The sequence below is a fragment of the Pinus tabuliformis genome, chromosome 3_1 (assembly GCF_031772625.1).
Source record: "Pinus tabuliformis cultivar Carrire ecotype Pingquan chromosome 3_1, CPIR1, whole genome shotgun sequence".
Lineage (NCBI taxonomy): Eukaryota > Viridiplantae > Streptophyta > Pinopsida > Pinales > Pinaceae > Pinus > Pinus tabuliformis.
This window is the reverse complement of record NC_142301.1, coordinates 252,424,949-252,442,683: the sequence shown is the minus strand read 5'-3', so window position 1 is coordinate 252,442,683 and position 17,735 is coordinate 252,424,949.

Below are 17,735 nucleotides of genomic sequence, written 5' to 3'. Positions count from 1 at the left end.
TTTCATTTGTTTTTTCCCTTTGCTGGCAGACTTTGCACTCTAAAGAGCAGTCAAAACAGTTTTCATACAGCAGTATCTTTTTCTCTAAGGCAGTTGAAAAACAGCAGTAATGGCATCTGAGCATTCATCGGACTATGAAGTGGAAACCCAAAGTGACTCACCCTTGGAAGAACAGGCACCCCGGAGGCCTCATAAAAGTGGCAAACATGTAAGAGAAGAACCAATCACCCTTACAAAATTGTAGGCCTGCCCTCTTGCCATGTTTTGTTTTCAGCATCAATCATGCTATGAGTTTTGTCAAAAGGTGGCTAGTGTTCAATTTCATCATGAACTAGCTCGTCTTTTTGTGTTGCACTTACATGGAGATCAAGCTATCTTAGCCGGTGTCACCTTCATGCTTACACCAGAATCTGTCTCATTAGCAACCGGCATATCGAAAATTGGAGAACCATGGCACAAGAAGAAGAAGATTGACCGGCAGCACTATGAGCCATACATTAAAACTGGTCCCTTGAGGCAGCTCAAGAGAGTCTTCCCATTCCGATATCTGAAAGATGAATATGCTCCACTAATGAAGTTGATCATGAAATATTTCAGCTGTGAGAGATGGTTCTCTCGTCTATATGCTTATCATATCAGGTTACTCATGCATTTCACCAGGGTACGGATGATGAACATTCCATATTTCTTTTGCTGGAACATAGAGAGAATGACCACCCTTGTGCAGCACAAAACACCTCAGCAACAACTTAACAGTGTCTATCATTTTTCCCTTATTAAGATTTTGGTGGTTCATTAGCTTGGACTACAGGGCATCACTTGGGATGATTTCATCTCTCGTGACTTCTTCAGAGCTTCGCAAGGATTATCAGAGGTTAAGCATGAAGGTGAACCTTCTCATCAGTATGAGTGCCATGAGACCGCTAGTGTGCCGGTATTCATCACATTTTAGAGAGGCACCAGACATTTGATTGTAGTGGCAAAGTGAGTGTTATCTCCACTCAGGGTGGAAGGGGCCTCGCTTTCTCCATCAGCATCACCAGTACAGGACAAAGGCAAGAGGCCAATGCAGGATGAGGGGGCCTTCAGGTGAGCCTTCATTCTCATTCATGATGATGATACAAATACAGGCCCACAAAGTGCCAAACTTAGGGAGATCATCCAGGAGTAGCAAACAGAGATCCAAGCCTTATCTCTTGATTTGGAGAGAGCTAAGTGGACCATGAGATATTTGGAGCAGAGGAACAAACAGCTTGAATATCAGCAAGCAATCATGGAGTTACAGAACATTCGCAAGCATCGCCAAGCTGCACAAAGGAGAAGAATTGAGTTCACGTCATTGGAGCAAGAGATTAATGAGGATCGGGAGGCTAATCTCGAGAGAGTTAACATGCACTTAGAGAGGCTGTTGGACAAGGCTGATAAGGACCATGCATTGCTGAGACACATGGCTTTCCACTACATGGCACGGAACAAGGTCTGCAAGGCACGAATCAGGCATTTAAAGGAAAAATTGAGGAAGGCAATAAGGAAGCAAAAGAGGCAAAGGGAGCTTGATCGTCTTTATATATTGGCCGAAGCCTCTTTATCCCAGCATAACACTTAATGAAGAAGCTCCAGCCCAAATTTTAAGAAATTTGGGGCATTTTTGACATTTTGGAAATTTTTTGTACAAAAAACATGGTTTTTCTCCCTGTGTGCCGCACCACGTGGCGCACGCTTATGATAGGAAGCTCCAAATGGAAAAAACTTTATATTTTTGGATTTTTCATGAAAAATCATGACTACTAGTGCATGGCCAAGAAGTTTGGGCAAGTTTTGAGTCCCCAGGAGGTCAAAAAATGCTCAAAAAATGACCTCTCTGCCCCTATTTTGACACACAGGAAGCAGTCTTGGGAGATTGAAGTTTTGAAGGGGCAAATGGGCACCAAATTCAGAAATCCCACTTGGGTTGGAAAGTAGATAGGCAGGGCTTTCCAACAAGTACACTTGGGCTCAATTTGGACTTCAGAAAATGCCTCAAACTCAGTCTCAAAGTGGTGAGATGCACAGAGAAATTGGCGCGGCGCACAGAGGTTTTTTGCCCAATTTTTCACCTTCCAGCTCAGAAATTCAGCCAGTTTGACTAGTTTTGTTTTGTGATGTAATTTTTTATCTATCTTGATGTAATTGGATAAACATGATGTAATTTTGGCACTTATTTACTTGTTCTAGAGGATTCATTCACTAAAAAGTGAACATTTAATGAATGAATCAGTTTCCTACCTTATAGAGGAAAATTGTTTTGACTGCCTACATTTTAGTGTTTTGTTTAGAATTGCTCATCACTGCTCTGCATCTAGTGATGAGTTCTTGTTGCTCAAAAATAATCTGTATGGATGGCCATACATCTGTCATAGATTGGCTGATGTGTGTCCAAATATATTCCTTGGCTTGGGCCAAAGTATATTCCATTAGGGACTCACTTTCCAACTTCTGGATCTTAAATTCCACTATGTAGGACTTCTGCATTTCATGCACATACAAATTATCATTCTTGACTTTTTGCAATTCTAAATTTTGGAATTTCTGCAAAAAATTCTCATTTACCTGTTTCTGTATGGCCAATTCTTGTGATAATTGTTGGATCAGTTGTTGTTGATGTAGACCCAATGGTTGTTGGTGATGAACTAGGCTTTGTACCTACAACTGCTCTTGGGACTGTTGTGACTGGAACCATAGCAAGTTGTGCTATTTCCTTCTCCTTTTGTGACTCTCCAATTTTCTTTTCCATTTTCTTTAACTGTACATTTTTCTCAATGATGAGCTTGAGCATGTCCTCCTTTTGGTTTTCATTTTCTGCGATGTCCTTTGTTAGAGGGTCTTCTGTAGAAGGCAGCTTCAACTATTTTTTGAGTGCAACAATGTCTGCATATTTCTTTTTGAGGAGTAACTCTATAGCTTTTAAATCTTTGGGATCATATCCTACTTGAATTACAAAGTCCTCCAATGCCTTTATTCTGTTATCTTTGGCTAAGGAAGAAATCTTTTCTAACTTGAGTTGAGACTGAACATTGGATAGGGCAGTCCTAAGTTTGGAAAGAGACATAGTTGTAGTTGTCATGGTAGAAAACAACATTCACCAGTTTGTCTATACATATCCATTTGGTCTATTGGATGAATTTGACTGGTATCAAATGAAAACACAGTCTTTTTATAATCTGATGGAGACTTAGGAAATGGAATTTGAGCTTGCAAGAAAGCCATTTTCATTCTACCTTTCTCACTGTCAAAAGAAGAAATAAGCTTATGCTTGGAAGTTGATGTTTGTTTCCAGAATTAGCTATATATACATTAGAATTCAAAGCCTCATTCTTCTGTTTAATCTCAAGGAACCTTGAGAAGATGTTCTGATCATCTGAGGAACTAGTTCCTGTGGACTGAATAATTTCTAGAGGTTCCCTAGAAGGTGAAGTTGTAGGAGAAGTTGTTGAACCACTAACTCCTACTGATGTAGAAACTTTTGGATCTCCGAGATCAATTATTACTGGTTGAGTTTATTTTGTTGATGTGACCAAGCCAACCTTTGGCTTCTTCTATTGAAAAATGAATCCTTTTGATAATATCCTCAGTAGATGAAGTTTCCTCTCTCAGCCTTTTCTGCTACGTTCTCTGAGCAACTGGAGTTTGTTCAGTGGGGGTGGATACAACCTGTTCATCTACTTGAAGTGTCTCATCAACCCATTGTTCTTGATTTTTGAATTTTTCTATTTCTGGTCTTGGAGTATGATTATAAGAAGTCATTTTTAATTCAATTCTCAAGGCAGAAATAACACCAAAAGGGTCATAACACCATGTAAAGCTAGGTTGGAAATTCATCTTCTTTAACAATGTATCTACCTCAACACCAGCTGATCTGGTGTTACAAATGAATGATCCAATCTTTGCCTTGATCTTGAATTGAGATTTCATTTTTCGTTACACAAAGTGCGGGTCATCCATGTTGATCATCTGCCTAATATATTCTAGATAAAATATTCTCATAGGAACATACTTGGGCAGCTTATATGGTGCAAGCTCACAACCATATACCCTTATCTCTTAATAGTTCTGGTATAAATACTAGTCACCAGTTTTAGTCTGCTCACTTAAGTCTAAAATCATTTTTATCTCATCTCCAATCCTTGGCTATGTCTGACTGTTGAAGGGTTGTGCCACTAGATGTGTAAATGTATCTATGAAATCTGAAAATGTAGAGCTGATTGAAGTGGTCCTAACTATCTCGGTCCAATGAATCACTGATTGATTCACCCCTTGTTCATCATGTTTTTTGAGCTTAATAGGAAAAATATCTCCCTTCTACAATAGAAACATGTGAAAAATTACAGAGCTGTAACTCAACACTCCCTGTATAGTAAAATTCATGAATTGTTCATGTATATTATTAGCCAAGAATTGGTTGTAATTATACATGAATGCTAGTTGTTGATATTTTTTGAAGATGGAAAGGAATCCAAGGATGGTTTCATCAACAGACTAATCATCTAGATATCCTAGCAAATATGAAAGCAGAGAAATACAATGTCTAGAGGCCTCAGGAAACATGGAGGATGGGTAGGGTGGATTCCTTTTTGGTAATTCTGCATCCTCGGGTAAAAATATTTCAAATATTTGGGCTCTCTGTGAAAAGGTTAACTTATGGTATATATCCATAAGTGTTGCTGGTGAAAAATGGCTACGAGAGTCTAATTAAGGGATTAAGAGCATCTAGTTTATGGTTTCAGTAGAGATGGTAATTAGAATGTCTCCATTCTGAGCCACCACTGATATTTTTATAGGGTCATATTTGGCTTGGCACCAAGTAATTAGGTTAGGGAAGTCATGTGCTTTTTGGGAAAGTAAAGAAAGGTAACAGTGATTCCCAGAATTTGATTAGGTCTTGCTTATCAAAGTGTTTTTGTTTAAGCCAAAGGTGTAGTTCGTAGAAATCGAACTCACACTTGGCATCTGTAATCTTGAACAGAGAGTCAATGAGAGGAACATGGTCAATATTGGGTTGGGTGGTAGTAATAGTGCTTCCTTCTTACTTTGCTTTTTAGCTTTCCCTTTTGGGGCCATGCTAACAGACAGAAGGAAGAGCGATTCTGGTGAGAGATGATTGAATAGGAAAAGGTTCTACAGAAAATTGTTTCACCTACAAATATCAGTAAAAAGTCAGAGAAAAGTGACAAAAGGATGAGTATGGGTTTATTTATAGCATTTTTGGAAGGGCTAACGGTTTTATTTATGACCGTAGCGGCTTTAATGCATAGGAGCGGAGCTGCAATGGGCGAATAGAAACGGGCATGGCAGCAGGGCAATGGGGACTTATGGTGGAAAAGGATAGGATGAGTTGGCAACGGGCATGTGAGGTGGTGACCTAGTATTGGTCAAAGGATAACGGTCAAGGCATGGGATGGAGGACCGTTAGTGGAGGAAAACCATAAGTGGATTGCGGGGGGGTAGGGAACGGTTTGTGGTTTTGAGCGAGGGTGGTGTGGAGCTATAAGGTGGTGAAACATAGGTTTGGGGCATCCGCCATTGAAACCACTTTGTGGACCCCACCCCGTTGCGTTAATGAGAAATAGTTGAGGGGGGTGTGAAGTCTCTCCCTGTCGTTGATCTAGGCGGGGACTAGATTGACCATCCAATAATGCGCGTCCTTTATTTGAGGCCGATATGACATTTTGTCTCTTAGTGACTTTGGCCTAATCAAACATATATGTGCTATGTAACATAATATTCAATGTCAAAGGTTTACAAGCAAAGATTATTCCTGATTAAGGAAATTAATCATTAATTAACAAAAATTTAACATTTCTAATGTGGCGCATTTAAATGAGCCACCCTTGCATTTATTCTATTTTTGAAACTAAAGCCTTTATTTTCTTTTGGTTTCCTAACATTTTTTTTGTTTTTCTTTTGCCTCAATTCTTTAGGGAAACTAACTCCTAACATTTTATTGATATGGATGCATATAAAATATACAATTGTCCTAACATTTTTTATTTTTCTTTCCTTTTCATCCGTATCCTAGCTTAACATTTTGAATTTATTTTTGACTAATATACAAACTTATCAAAACCAAATAATGTTACTACACCGACCATAGTCCATTGAATCATCCCCGAGTCAATCTTTCATTGATGTCGTCAGTGTTATTGACGCTTCTACTGGTGCTGCAGCGAGTGCTTCCTCTGGTTCTTCTTCTAGTATTGTTGTTGGTGCTTCTTCTTGGCTATCTTATTTAAACAAAGGCCCCAATTCAGGCATAGCTACAATAGTCACCTAGTAGAATTGATTGTATTTGTTGAGTGTCATTTGTCAGGCCTTTGTGATTGCAACTGCTTGTTTGAGGAATTTGGTCATTGTGTTGGACGTTGTTTGATTTGTTCGTGTCATTAGTAAAGAATCTCATTATACCTCCATGTCCTCATTGATCTCTTGAAGTGTTTCGACATGGATTTCGACTAGGGGCCAAAGCTCATGGAGTATCTTCTTTGTCCTAGTTGACACATATTCGATCTACTGGATGCGACCTTCTAGAGTGGTGAATTTTGCTCAAAACTAGTTCCTCTACTCCTTTTCCTTAGTGTTCTTAATAGCAGTCAGGAGCTGATTAATTTGTCTTTAGAGTGGGTAGACTGGATGATTCATCTTTGGCAGGCTTCCTGACCAGTCATGAACCTGTTGTAGTAGGGTGTACTCATCATTCAGGGCCTCGATGATGGAATCCTTGACAACAGTTGTAGCAGTAACCTTTTGCTCAATCTTGTTGGCATACTCCATGGAGGGGTCTAGCAATGGACTCCTCGCAACATCAAATTTCTGTCTGCGCTCTTTGTTGGTCAAGATTAAACCATTGCACATGGTCTGGATATGGTCATAGCATTTGACCAATGTGCAGGCGAAGAAATCTTACGGGGCATCGGTTACCAAATCATAAATGGTTGGCCATAGTTCCTGGAATCGTGAGGTAATATGGTTGAACTACTCTTGGAGTTGTTGCTTGTCTTGCCGGAGCTAATCCTATTTAGCTGTGAGTGCAGCAATTTCTTGCTACTACTATTCATGGTCAGCCACGAGGTCATTGTGTAGTTGTGCATCCCTCTATCTAGCTTGCTAAATAAAAATGAACAACTCGGCTGAGGACTAGATTTGAAGATCATTTTGATGCATGGTGGATGGATCGGGGAATTGACTCTGTAGGGGTTTCCCACTAGTGATGGACTTGTCTGAGTGTACATGAGGTGAGGTAGCTAGTTGTGATGGCTATGCACATTAAGGAGTTGTCTAGATGGAAACAAGGTGTTATGCAATGAGGGGAATTTAAAAAAATGGGAGTGTGATGGGCTTGACAGTTGTAATGAGTGAATGTGGAATGACAGGCCCTTTGTTCAGTAGCAGACCCAACTCTAGTAATAATGAAATCATGGAGGCAGTGACAACTCCTCCGTTGGGGACTGTCGTGGTGGACTGAATAATTGAATCAACTTCCATATATATCTTCGTGCCTAGAAGTGTCCTAGAGGGTATTGTGTCTGAGAGGATGGTGGAGGTAGATGTAGTGTGTGGGGATGGGTTGCGCAAGCTCGGCGACGCAACTAATGTGGAAGATGAAAAATCCTATATGATGGGCGAGGTAGTGTTGGACTGGGGTTCTTCAAAGGTGAGGTCATCAATTTGCGCTGCAAGGTTCGATTTTTGCTTCTTGGCTCCGCCTGGAGGCTTGGTGATTTTTTCTTTTCGAGGTTTTGGGATGGTGGTTTAGATTGAGAATTGGGCCCTAAAGTTGGAATTGCAACAACATGAGGGTTGGTAACCAAAGGATTCTATTATACTAAACTTTGAGACTTAGCAAATTTTGAAACCAAACTTGACGAGATTCTAATATTTGCGATGGTCTCCTTCAAGGAGCTCATGTGCTTATTCACTTGTGAGAGGACAGTTTGCAGCTCTTGTTGGGCTATCCACTTCCTAGACTCAAAAATTTTTTCTTCTGGTAGTGGTAGCAGCACCATCTCATCAAATAAATACAGGCACCTTCCTTCTCTAATTTCCCCTATGACTCCCGGCCACGACTCGACCTCTGCGTGAAATGCTTCAGTTGATAGCACAAATTTTTGAGCCCACGTCTAGAAGGTATGCGAGTGAACACAGTGTGTCCTTACAAAGGTGTTCCCATGAGTATCTGTGAACCAAATTGTTGTTGAATACTCGTCAAGTAATGACTTGGGGATCTATTCTACAGCTCTAATTACTTCGAGCATCTTTGCTTACCATCCATTGAACGAAGCCTGATTTATCTCTTTTCTGCTTGGGTCTCCTAAAGTTCTCCAAGGCACATATCGAAGGGCCAAGGGTTGGTCTTCTACGATTGGAGCTAAATCACGGCCCTCTGGTGGGCATCACTTCCACATTGCCAAAGCAATGACAAGATATTCATAAATGAAATTGGTGGTCTGCTTGTAGATGTCTTCACATGCTTCAAACAATTCATGGACGAGGAAAGTACACCAGTTTCGCTGGGTGCATGTTGTGCAGTTCTCCATGACTGAAATCGTATCTAATGTGCACTCGTTCGTTGAGAAGTGATGCATCAGATTCCCTACAATAATTTGGCAAGTGAACATAATTTTCTCTAAGTTGATCATATCTATGCGCGCTCCTTTTCCTCCTCTCTTGGTAGCATACTTGGTGTAATAGTTTGCGTCACTCTCTTTCTTTTCTCTTTTGGAATTCATCTAAAACACAGTTGAAACTGCATCTCTTGTCGCTAATAGACCTGTAAGTCTTTGAATTTCAACTGCATGAATTGGGTACTCCTTGTCAAGCCAAAGCGACCCATCATGCATTCTTTTGATCAACAACTTGGTGCATTTCATCACTACGAGAGTTGTGCCAAACATGGGAAAACTCGTCAAATTTAGTAGGGTGGACCATTGGATCCCTCTAAAGTCATTCTTAAAATTGATCATCGATTTCCCATCTTTTGTTACTTAATTTGTGTATACCTCGCACTTCAGGGCTAGGAATTGGAATGAGTCTAACAAATCATTATCGACTAGTGTTGCTTTTTCATATTTGCCATAAAGTGACTCTGATACTGAAATTATTTCATCCATCCCAAACTCAGGAATATAGATAATTGCCTTTGTCATCTGGGAGCATCGATGATAGAATAAAATCACTGGGAGGCAATAGCAAATCCTTGAACGACATCACTTGGAACCAGACTACAAATGGAGCGACTTTACCACCTTAGCTTCAGACTCGGAGAAATTCGACATTGCCATGCAAAATAAGTAGACCAACTCAACATGGCGTTTCTAACGAGACCCCCTAACTAATTACTACAACAACTTTCCCTATGCAGAATCGAATGTGTTAATCACGTCGTCGGTTGTGCTGGACCTGACTTAGCTAACGCAATTCTGAAAAAGGAAAGGTGGAGTTGATGGGTAATTATGTTATCGTAATGGAAGACGATTAGGAATTAATTATTGCTATAATGGGAAATATTTTGCAAGAATCCAGGCTGACACCAGAATTTTTGTCTAATTATTACGGTAAGGACTCTTAACATATGTGACCTCCCCCCCCCCAAACCATAAATAGTTGCAGTGTTCTGGAATGGCAGCCGTAACTAAGACTGATGTCACGGATCCTTATTGGGAAAACTTCAAAGACAAAATTATCAGTGCAAAACCAAATATGAAGAAAGGAAGAGGAAAAAAATGATTAATGCAATGAATTATGATGAAACTAATTGACTCCTACTTACTCCTCTTATCCCTATCTATGATCCCCTTGTAGAGATCCAATCAATTCTGAGTAATAATATTGGCATAGTGATGGAGGTGTAGTTGTGGATAAATATTCTGTAGTATCCCGTGTGTCCTGTTGAGTCAATTTAATCATTGTTAATTTGACTGAATCTCAACCATTAATTGTCAATCCAGGGTAGGCCTGTTTGTTTCAAAGGAGTATGCACTGTCTATGTCAATACACTTCAGCCAAGAGTAAAAATAAAGGACAGAAACGAATGGCACTGAATTTAATTGCAGAAATCAAAAATTGTTCTACAGAAATGAAACCACACTTCATGTTACCAAGGAAAAGGCACGCCACACACCATACCACTAACTAAGACAATTGACTGAATATTATGCTCAAATCAATCCTGTGTGACAGCATATCAAAAATCTGGAAACAAAAATAAACCCATTCTGCAAATTACACAGCGACATAAATAACTTCACACTTACTGAAAGGAACAATGATTAATCTACCACTATGCTATTGTTGCTGTTGTAATCCCTGCTAAAGAGGAGGGCCCTTCCTCCCTAGCAGGGCGCAGGGATGAAATGCGAATTAGTTAAAGTCCCAACACCACATCTGTAAAAACATCAGAAATGTTATTCTTTGTATTAAAATGGTTATGAATTACAGAAGAAAAATGACGATATTGTCCCTGTTTACATGGAACTGAGTCCCCTTTATAAGATTTACATGCCCAAAATAAGAAACAAATCAGTCATGAGAATCTCACGATTCTCATGCTGATCAATATCGAGAGAGAATAGAAATCATTACAACAAGTTCTAAATACAAGGCCTATTGTTGTTACATCATTTCTCAAAATCACAACTGCCTTGATTCCTTAGCCGCCCATAGATAATACAATCTTTACAACAACTATCTTGTGGAATAGTACCCATGGTCCTAGACAGTTGCGATGTAGTCAACATCCCACGGTGTAACAACAATTTGAGGTGTAACAACAATGCTTGAGGTGTAATAGCAATTCGGGGTGTAACAACAATGGTCTGAAACAACAAGTACTCAAAACCCCTTTGTGAATTATCACACCGTTGTTCATCCTTTGGTCGTGGACTTTGGAGCATCACCTAAAATAAACAAGCCCAAAGAAATTTTTCCATATTTTCCTCGGTTAGCCATCAAAAAGATATCACCTCATTCATATTTAACAAAAATGGCAAAATAATATGTCATAAAAAAATGGATTCTTATAACCGGGAAAAAGGTAATTATGATATAAAGTCCACAGGTTCATAGGTGAAATGGTCAAGGATGGGAGGGGAGAGGTGTCTAAAATATGTGCAAAACTTGCACCCAACATGTCACAAAGTTGATATGAGCTATTTTACACTTGTGGGTGGGTCCATATTCATTATCACCGCAACCTTGGCAAGATCTACGCATACTTATTCTTTACACACTATGTGGCCCAAAAGTGTGCAAAACGAAACTGCAAATATACATGTTTTTAAGTTCAATGATATATGTAATTGTCTACAATGATCAAAAATTATCCATCGCAGACTGGAATGTTTCTTCAGCAGACTATAGACTATCCAGAAATTCATGTAGACCTGTAAGAACCTATGGATGTAGTCCCTGAAGGTTGCAATCACAATTCTTGAGAATACTACAGGTGCATTCTTGAGACCAAAAGGCATGACATGATAAGCGTAGGATCCCCATTCTATAGTGAAGGTAGTTTTTCTCTTATCCTCCTCGACAATTCAAACTTGGTGATAGCCTAAAAATCCATCTGTAAAAGAGTATGCCTCGTTCCCTGCTACATTATCAAGAACCTCATCACTGAATGGTGTGGGAAACGGGTCATGCACACAAGAATTGTTCAAACTGCGGTAGTCCACATAGACCCTTATTTCTGTAGCATCTTTCTTGTTTTGTATTACAATCGGACTTACCCACTCTACCTCATCCATAGGAAATATAAGCCTTGCTTCTAGAATCTTGTCTATCTCTTTCTTCACTTTCTCTTTAACTCTTAGGTTCAGTCTATAAGGTCTTTGCTTCACTAGCTTTGCATCAGGCTTTAATACAATTTTAATTTCTCCTAGGTCTCCCTTGATTCCTTTTAGCTCTGCAACTGACAAGGGAAACAAACCCTCATACTCTCTTAGGAGGTCAAAAATATCTTTTGTAGCTTGTTCATCCCAATAATATCAAATCCATGTCATTTTTGGTTTTTCATCTGTCCCGATGTTATGCTTCCGCAACTTTACTGGGATCAAGTGTGGCGCATCAGTTATAGGCACCCCCTTGATGCCTATTTCCCCTTCATTTTCATGGAATGATAGATGTCATAACTCTTCCAAGTCATCTTCATTTTTCTCTTTATCCACATTTCCGCAAGCCATTGCTTCAGGATATCCTATGTCATGGATATATTGTAAGGCCCTCTGGTCTATGCACCCATCCATTAGTTGTCCCGATGTGAGTAGAATTTTCTTAATAGCTTGTAATGCCTTAGTCAGCCTCCTGTTGTTGAATGAGAAAGAGAATTTGTTGAAAAACTAAGCAACCAAGTTATCCCAATATCCCATTTTCCTCCTTACCTCTTCCTCTACATATTAGGCTTTTGGAAATGTACTCAAGGTATGTATGAACCCATGCACTCATACTTCTTTTGGGACCCCTTCTCGGTTCCATATGTCTTTACAATTTTCCAAGTGTTGTGGAGGGTCAGAATCCCCTCTGTTCTTTGCAAATTCTTGCAGGCATTCCCCCGCTTGTCTGAATCTCTCTTCCATTTCTCTCTTGATCTTTTCCCAATCCCATAGGTAGTTGTAGTGGACTCCCCACCATCGTGTTGAGGTCACTTGTAATGCGACGTTTAGTAACGATATTTTATCTTCTTCAATTATAGTTGCGTCAATCTGGTTAAGAAATGAATTTACTGAGTCAATACCATTAAATATGGGGAATTATCTTACCTTTGTGCCAATTCAATTGGCCCAACATATTGTATCCCAACATCTGATGTTGATCTCATATCCGCTCTTCTGCCAATCATCCCATGCAATTTCTGAGCCAACCTCTGAACTTTGAATGCTTCTCAAGCTAGTAGATCCTTCAGCTATTGGGTTTATGTAATCCTCCCTCTTATCAATTTTTAGTTTGTAAATTTGATCTAACATCCCTGACTCTTCTCTGTCATCTGCTGGTTCTATGAATTTGGGTCCCTAATATGGGTCTATAGGTTGAATCACTCTTACTCCTTCTACCTAAAAATTCATTAGTTCCTTCTTTAAGTCTATTATGGCATAATTTTCAAAGGCCCACTCTATCTTGAGCAGTGTTGGATAAGGATCCTTGTCTCCCATAATATCTATTACTTCAAAATCTACATGTGTCTTTAACCCTACTACATCCACTTCTACATCTTCTAATTTCCCATTTGGAAGTATACAATATTTATTCGCCACCCACAACTATATTGGTGAGAATGTCAACTGAGGTTTCCCCAGTGCTTCCCATGTTTTCCTTGGTAATATGTTGACATCAAAGCCAAGATCTAGCATAGTGTCCTTGATCTAAAATCCTGCAATCTGAGCATCAATTCTAAATTCTCTGCATGTTCTCTTATTTTTCTTCATATTCTTCTGGTTTGTCTTTCAGACAAGTTAGCAGAGATTTTTCCCCCCTCAACCCCCTCCTCTGGGATGGTTTCCTTCAGACTCTTCTGCAAATGACCCAACATTTGTTCATCATTCACGATCTACAGGAAGAACCTAAACCATTCCTTGATAGGTCGGACAGCTATGGAATGTGAAAGGTCTGGGATCTTATCTTTATGATACTTTGTCTACCCCTTTTGTAGTCTTGCGCCTTAAGCCAGATTGTCAAAAAAAATTGTTGCCTCCTTGCAATAATGTTTCTGTTGCTCGGGATCATAGGAGCACTTTGGGGAAGCCAGTTGGATGATTGTGGTTTGGTCCTAGGTTCCTCAATCAGCCCCAGTATTTTTCCTCTGCATGTATCTATATTAATATTGGATAGCGAGGTTGCCTCCATTACCCTTGGCTCTGCATTGATCAAATTCGCTCCCCTCTGCCAGTTCCACTCCTCCCATCTTGCAATCAACTCCAGATAATCCTCCATCATGTGTGTATTGACCCTGCACTGAGAGCATTAAGGCATCCTTGGTAGAGGGAAATGCCATGCAACATTTCCTTCTTGGTCATGGTTGTAACAGTGAATTGTGCCTTTGCCTCCTACCCTTCCGCCCCTTGATCCTCATCCTCCTCCTCCTCAAGCACTCTCATTGACTCGAAAGGTTGAGCGGTCTAACCTATCTGCTAAAGCATCCATCACTCTACACTAATCAATGTGGTGAGATGTGGAAGCACAAAACTCACAATAATTGTTATTTGGAACATTATCGTACTTTTGCAATATCAAGCACAGATAAGGAGGGTGTCCATACCCCCTTAATACTTCAAAATACTTTGGCTAGTTGCAGCCATGATAGACCCCTTACGATCCTACCACCATGACTCCCACTGTTGGTGTAGGCTCAGGTGGTCCTCCTAGGCCAGATGCAGTATCCATGCCCCGCATGTTGGGTTGTGTTATATTTTTTCCACAACTAGCGCACCCAGTTAACTGGGAAGTTAGAAGGGGGGCGGAGCTCCCCCTTCGTTGCGGCGATTGCATAGTGGGGGGGGGGGGTCATAGGGGGTTTGAGGGGTGCAGGTAACCCCACTCTATGGGGTCTGGGGCAGCGCCCTAGAAAATTTTTTTTTGGACCCTATATTAGGGTGGGAGGACCTACCTATGGTTTTGTGCATGATTTTTCGCACATGGTTTTGGACGCGATGGTTTTCGGTCCATGGTATTGGATGCTTCGGCATGTATAAATATGTATTGTAACATTGAAAGGAACATAATGAAAAATCAAGCTGGTAGTCTCGATTTTGGGATCCAGGGGAAAATCTCTGTGTATATGTGTTTTATGTGTTATGCTCTCACATTGTTTATTTTCTGTGTTTTAGAATTCGTATGCAGGTAATTTCTGTACGAGGTTAAAACCTACATTTGGTATCAAAGTTGTTTTGGCTTCAAGGGGATGCCTTTGTTGCTGAGGAGTTTCGCTCGGGCCTTTGGTAGACCCTGTTCAGTGGGAGATCTGCGGGATCGATTCTGGTGGTGAAAGAAGATGACGAGAAATGGAAAGATAGAGATCGAGAAATTTAATGGTAAAAGTTTTGAGTTATGGAAACTCAAGATGGAGGATCTGTTGGTGGATAAAGATCAGTGGATCGTGGTAGATCTGGGTACTAAACCAACAGGGGTGTTTGATGAAGAATGGAAGAAGTTGGATTAGAAGGCTAAGAGCACAATACGATTGTGTGTCTTGGATTCAGTATTGCTGAATGTATCAGGGGAAGATATGGTGAAGGCTTTGTGGGACAAGTTAGAGACTTTGTACCAATCTAAGTCTCTGGTGAATACACTATTCCTAAGGAAAAAGTTGTATAACCTGAGGATGAAAGATGGAGACTCGGTGACAGAGCATCTGAACAAATTTAATACTATGGTAAGTCAGTTATTATATGTTGATATTAAAATTTCAAATGAAGATAAGTGCATCAGTTTGTTGTGTTCTTTACCAGATTCATGGGATAGTCTAGTTATTGCAATAGGTAGAAATGCAACTGCCTTGCAGTTTAATGAAATAGTCTCATCCTTGCTGACGGAAGAGATGAGACGGAAAAATATGGAGAAATGGAATGGTGATGCCTTGCCTGTACGAGGAAGGTCCCAGAACATAAACAAAAATAAGTCATCGAGTGGGAGATATAAATCTAGAGGTAGATCTAAATCTCCAGGAAAACCTGTAAAGGTGGTATGTTGGAAATGTGGAAAGAAAGGGCACTACAAAAGGGACTGTAAATCTAAAGCTCTTGAGAAAGGAAAGGGATATGATGACGCTCCTTCTGCAGAGGCGAAAACCACCTCAAATGAAAGTGGGGATGTTTACATGGCTTCTTCAAGTACACATGTATATCATGAGGCATGGTTGATTGACTCAGGTGCATCCTTTCACTTCACTCCCTATAAAGAGTGGTTCTACGAGTATGATAAATATGATGGTGGTGATGTGTTCTTGAGGGATGACAAGAAGGCTAGAATCATTGGTCATGGAAAATTAAAGTTGAAGTTGCAAGGTGGAAGGGTTAGAACACTTTCAGGTGTTCTGCATATTCCTGCATTGGCCAGAAATCTGATTTTTGTAAGCAAGTTGGATGATGCAGGTGTAAAAACAGTGTTCGAGAAGGATACCTGCAAGATGGTTCGGGAGCACTGGTATTGATGCGAGGAGTTCGGATTGGAACTCTGTACAAGCTACAATGTAGCACTATTGTTGATGGGTGCAACAGCTCTGTGGTTCCTAAAAGTGGAGCAGAAAATCTAGCGGTCTCTAAAGAGAAGACCATGTTGTGGCATCAAAGGCTTGGAAATATTGGAGAGAAGGGCCTTCGAATACTTCATGGAAAAGTTATGGTAGAAGGTATGAGTAATATCTCTCTGGATTTTGATTTCTGTGAAAATTGTGTATATGGGAAGCAAAATTGGGTGAGTTTCCCCTCTGGTGGTAAGAGGGCGAAACAGATATTAGAGCCTGTGCACAGTGATGTGTTTGGACCTGTGAAGGTTCCATCACTGGGTAAGTTTATGTATTAGGTATCATTTAATGATGACTTCTCAAGGAATACATGGATATATTTCCTTAAGAAGAAATCTGAAGTCTTTGACAGGTTTAAAGAATTTAAGGCTCTAGTGGAAAACTAGATAGAGAAGAAGATAAAGGTGTTGAGGACAGATAACGGTGGAGAGTTTTGCAGTAATGAATTTGAAGAATTCTGTAAGAAGTGTGGTATAGCACAGAAAAATACTACTCCTTATACACCTCAATAAAATGGAGTTGTAGGAAGAATGAACAAGACGTTGATGGAAAGGGAAAGAAGCATGCTCAGTGGTGTTAGGTTAGGACAAGAATTCTGGGCAGAGGCAGTGGAGACTACCTGTTACCTGGTCAACAAATCACCTTCATCAACATTGGAAGATAAGACTCCACAAGAGGTATGGACTGGTAAGAAACCTTCTCTTTCACATCTGAGGGTATTTGGATGTGATGCATATGTACATGTTCCAAAGGAGAAAAGAACCAAGTTGGATAGTAAATCTGAAAAATTCATCTTTATTGGGTATAAGGATGGTTTAAAGGGTTATAAGCTTTGGAACCTAGTAACAAGGAAGGTTGTGTATAGCCGAGATGTGGTGTTTATAGAGGTGAAAGATGTTATTAAACATGAAGTCCAACCAAAGGAACCTGAGAAGATAGAGTTTGAGCTTAAGGAGGAAGAATCAAACTCTACAGCAGAAGAGGAATCGGAAGATGAAGAGCCATAAACTCCGGGTGTGAGAAGATCAGTTCGAGAAAGAAGGCAGCCAGAAAGCTATAGTCCATCTGCTTTTTGTTCAAATTTTGCTTTATCTATTACTAATGATGATCCCATAACTATGAAGGAAGCAATAGATTCAGAGGACAACAAACTCTGGAAAGAGGCCATGGTTGATGAAATGGCATCTTTGCACAAAAATGAGGCTTGGGATCTAGTGGAGTTGCTAGCTGGAAGGAAACCCATTGGCAGCAAATGGGTATTCAAAAAGAAGACAAATGTAGAAGGAAAGGTGGAGAAATACAAAGCTCAATTGGTAGAAAAAGGTTATTCCCAGGTGCCGGAAATTGATTTTGGTGATAATTTTTCTCCTGTTGCCAAGGTAACTTCTATTAGATTACTTTTATCTGTTGCTGCTGCTTTTGATTTTGAGGTAGAATATATGGATGTGAAGACACCATTTCTTCACAGGGA